The 4177-nt window shown below is 46.8% G+C and overlaps 1 pseudogene; it reads left to right on the top strand.

Moving 5' to 3' along the window:
- Positions 1–265: 265 nt before the first annotated feature.
- Positions 266–3932, top strand: LOC136480168 (uncharacterized; annotated as a pseudogene).
- The last annotated feature ends 245 nt before the right edge of the window (positions 3933–4177 follow it).

The following is a 4177-nucleotide window of genomic DNA, read 5'->3' as shown; positions in this document are numbered from 1 at the left end:
CCTAGACCACCGATGTATAACAAACATCACAGACAAGTATTTCAGTCATGCCTTCTCACTCTATCACGGAGTAGTAAATAAATTTACTATGTTAGCAATTATTACAACAACAAAAGGGTATGACCATGGCGATCCAAATTGACAAGGTAAATGTTGAACTCTTCGACCCGTCCGTAGACATTTACTGGACAAACATTTTCTATGGAAAATCCATGACTTCAATTCTGACAGCTTATTTGCTAGTACCAGGCTTGAGAATGCAGACATGCAGTAAGCCAACTAGAGAAGGGAATTAGTTACCAGCTATTTTGGGAGGGTACAAGGTGTGATGGGGCGGCGAGCCCGCTAAAGGATGGGTAGTGGAGGATGAAAGGTGGGGGAAGGGGGGCAGCGGGGAGGTCGGCAGCAGCCCGGGCAGTGTGACTCGGCTGGGTGTTAGCTGTATTCATCTATTTATGTGCATCACCTCACCTTGTACCCTCCCAAGATTTAGTGTTGTTTTGATATATTTGTACACTCTTTCCAGTATGGACGCCATCGCAGCTCTACCGGAGGATGCCCAACTCATGATCTTCTCCCGCGTGGGAAATGTCAAAGCCCTCTTCGGGTTCGCCATGACATGCCGGTGGTGTACTATTACAAAAGGGATTTATAGCAACGCCACCTTTTTTCTAGGGGTCAGCTCTAGAAATAGTTCCCAAACGAGCCACCCTACAAATCTATTTGTAGGGGCAGCTGGTGTTATCAACCACCCCTACAAATTGCCTTATTTATAGGGGCGGCTCTATATCCAGTCGCGCCTACAAATCCGATTTGTAGCGGCGGCTCTATATTGAGTCGCCACTACAAATAGATGCTGAATAGTTAAAATTAAGTACTAAAACTTGAATTTTTGAAACGATCTCGGATGAAGAAATGATCAAAATAAAAGTTCTATATGTTGAAAATAAAATCAGCAATGGGAGTTGGTCGTCGTAATAGCTTGTCGCCGGCGACGACGATGGCGGGGCATGCCATTGACACCGAAAACAGAGATTCCGTCGTTCTTCAAATTTGCACAGCCTAGAGCATCTCAATCCAATTCCTTCCACCAGTAAGCAGCCATGGGAGTTACCTAGCCGCCCCATCCACATCGAGAGCCAACCGTGAACTGTAGACGACGAATTTGGAGTTTCCCTCGCCGCCGATCGTTTCCCTGCCAAATCCCTAGTCGATTTGGGTAACTCTCGATCCTTGGAATTTGTTCAATTCCTTGCACCAGTGGACTACCCTTGACCTCCTTGTTACGATGCTCTCCTTGGTTTGGCCAGAAACCTCACCATCGGCGACATGACGCCGCACATGGCCAGCCCTGCTTGGACTTCCTCTGCCTCAACCGATGCCTCGGTTGTGTCTGCTGTAAGCCCTTCATGCTCATCCACCGTTCGTTTTCTGTTGTCATAGCACTCGTTCGCCAAAACGACCTCTCCACGCTGATGAACTATGTTACCATGGCCGCCGCCCATGGCTAGCCATTCCACGGTGCGTTGAGTGTCACGTCGCCACTGCCAACGTATGTGCCCGCATGTAGCATAGAACACCGGCCACTCTATGGCTGCCGTCAAACCAACCGCCGTCCGGCTAGGCCGCCACGTCACACGTCGCGCTGATGTGCCTGCGCGCCAGGGACCGTGGGGCTCTCAGCTCAGTGGTTTCTGCTTAACTCATGTCCACGTGGACGACCACGTCAACTTCTAACCCTCAATGTGTCTATTCTGGACCTAGATGAGATCACTTAAATACATTAGGGAGCTAAATGTGCGATTTCGTAGTTTGGTGACCTAGATAAAACATGCCCAATACTTTAAGGACCGGCCGTGCAATTTACTCTTTATGAAACTATATCATAAACTATGTGAGAGATTTATGGATTTGTGAACAATATATACTATCATTTTGTTGGACGAAGAAATGACCAAAATAAAAGTTGTAGACCTTGATGAGTTCTACAACTTTGTTGTTGATGACTTTTTTGGTGGAAATCATTTGCCATTTCAAAATCTTGTTTGAAGTTATCATTTTTCAAAATTCAAAATTTGAATTGTTCAAATAAAGTCACATGAAAGGAATGCCAAAATGAAAGTTGTAGATCTAAAAAAGCTAAAGAACTTTGTAGTTGACAACTTTTTCATTTAAAATCATTTTGTCAAGAAAAACTATGTTTGAATTTCTCAAATTTGAAATTTGAATTTTTCTAACGACCTCAAATGAAGAAACAACAAAAACAAAAGTTGTAGATCTCGAAAAGCTGTGCAACTTTGTAGTTGATGACTTTTTCATTTGAATTCTTTTAGAGGCCCAAACACTCATTTAAAGTTTGCTTCAACATAATATGAGTAGAAAGAATAACTGAAATAGACATAAGTGAGTGTTGGGTGGAGTGGTTAGAAGAGCGAATGCGCAAGCCTAAGGTCGTAGGTTCAAACCCCCTTGGCCTTGAAGCGCGCGATTTTCGTCGGAAAAAATGCGCGACTTGCAGTGCGTGGCGTGTGGTTTACTGGTGGGTGGCCTCCCCAGATTAAATTTTTTCTGCTATTTTTTGGCCCTTTTTTGTGATTTCTGAAAATGTATTTGTAGGGGCGGCTCAATATCCGGCCGTCCTTACAAATCTTGAGCCTCCCCTATAAATCCGATTTGCAGGGGCGTCTGGGAAAAACTGCCCTTACAAATTGTCTTTAGCCACCCCTACAAAAGCTTTGTGTAGTAGTGGTGGGTGCACCGCTTCATTGACCCAGCCTTCCTCCGCGGGCTCTTTAAGGGCAACCGTGCGTGCATCATCGGCTTCTTCTTCCAGAAGACAATGTTCAAGTTCTTCAAGACGATGGAGCTGCGGACCACGGCGGGTGTCTCCGTCTCTCCTCCCACCTTCATGCTGTCACCGTGGTCGCCACTGATTGGCCCCATGGAACGTTCCCTCACAGGCTTCGTTTCTGACCAGGATGGCACCTTCAACTACGCTGAGCCCCTGGAAGCGCGCCATGGGATTGTCCTGATGCAGCATGTGCCCCACACTTTCTACCGTCCTAAGCCGTCTGTGCTGCTCAACCTCTGCAAACCTATCACCCGCGAGTGTCACTTTCTCCCGCCTCTAGAGAATCCCCACTCTACTCCACCTCTCGGGTTGGATTAGCCCGATCTGCAGGTCACCATGACCGCCATCATCACGGCCACCGACAGCAGTAACCTTGATGGAGGGCAGCTGCTCCTCATCACCACCAAAGCATCTGGACAGGTGTACCTTCACTCGCACTCCGTTGGCACACGCAGCTGGAGCACACCCACCATGTGGCTAGAAGGTAGCCGTTACTCCTTGGTGCGTGATAGAGCTGCTGTTGTTTACCGCGACGCAGCAGACTGGCTGTGCACGGATCGCAAAACTATGTTGAGCGCGCACCAGGATGATGAGAACCTATACAAACTCTGTGTGGAGGTGGGCTTGGCGTGCATTTCCTTGACAAAGCTTCCCTTCCGTACCGGTGGCTCACCGCTTCTATGCGTCACCAAAGATGGCAAGCTATCAGTCACTTGTATAGTTGTATCTATGTCATGCATGTGACTCTTTGGACGCAGCAAGAATGCGGAGAAGAAGGTCATGACAACCCTATGTCGTGGCTCCGCACTGTCATTACCCAAACTATTTCCCTCTAAATCGGTCTGATGCTTCCTGGCAGTGTTTTGGCTTTATCGATGGATCACTGCTCGTGCTAAACAGGATTGGCTACATAATCTTCATTCTCGACCTTGAGAAGAAGGTGATGGAAGAGGTTGAGGACAGGTCCTTGTGCGACACAAATAATGAGGAAAAACTGGCGTTTGTGCTGTACGAGATGGACTTGGTGAAGTTCTTTGTGCTCCGGCTTCGTGGAATCTGTAAAGAGCCTCATCGCCTATGAATGTCTTCATCCTGCTGCTTATCTGTTGGATGATTTGAACCATGCAGACAGAGTGAACCAATAATCATCACATTGTTGGTGTACTCTTTTTTTTCCGAATATACGTAGTCATCGGTGCATGCATGTGGATCATTAATTCCCTATGCAATGAATGTCAGAGTGGATTTGTGCATTGTCTATGCACCCAGAATTTTGAATTTTGGCGTGCTGACAAATTTGGTAGTTTATTTGCTATTGAATTACTG

Source organism: Miscanthus floridulus, chromosome 9, assembly GCF_019320115.1.
Source record: "Miscanthus floridulus cultivar M001 chromosome 9, ASM1932011v1, whole genome shotgun sequence".
Classification (NCBI taxonomy): domain Eukaryota; kingdom Viridiplantae; phylum Streptophyta; class Magnoliopsida; order Poales; family Poaceae; genus Miscanthus; species Miscanthus floridulus.
Note: the sequence above shows the minus strand (reverse complement) of the source record. Positions and strands in the feature narration are given on the sequence as shown.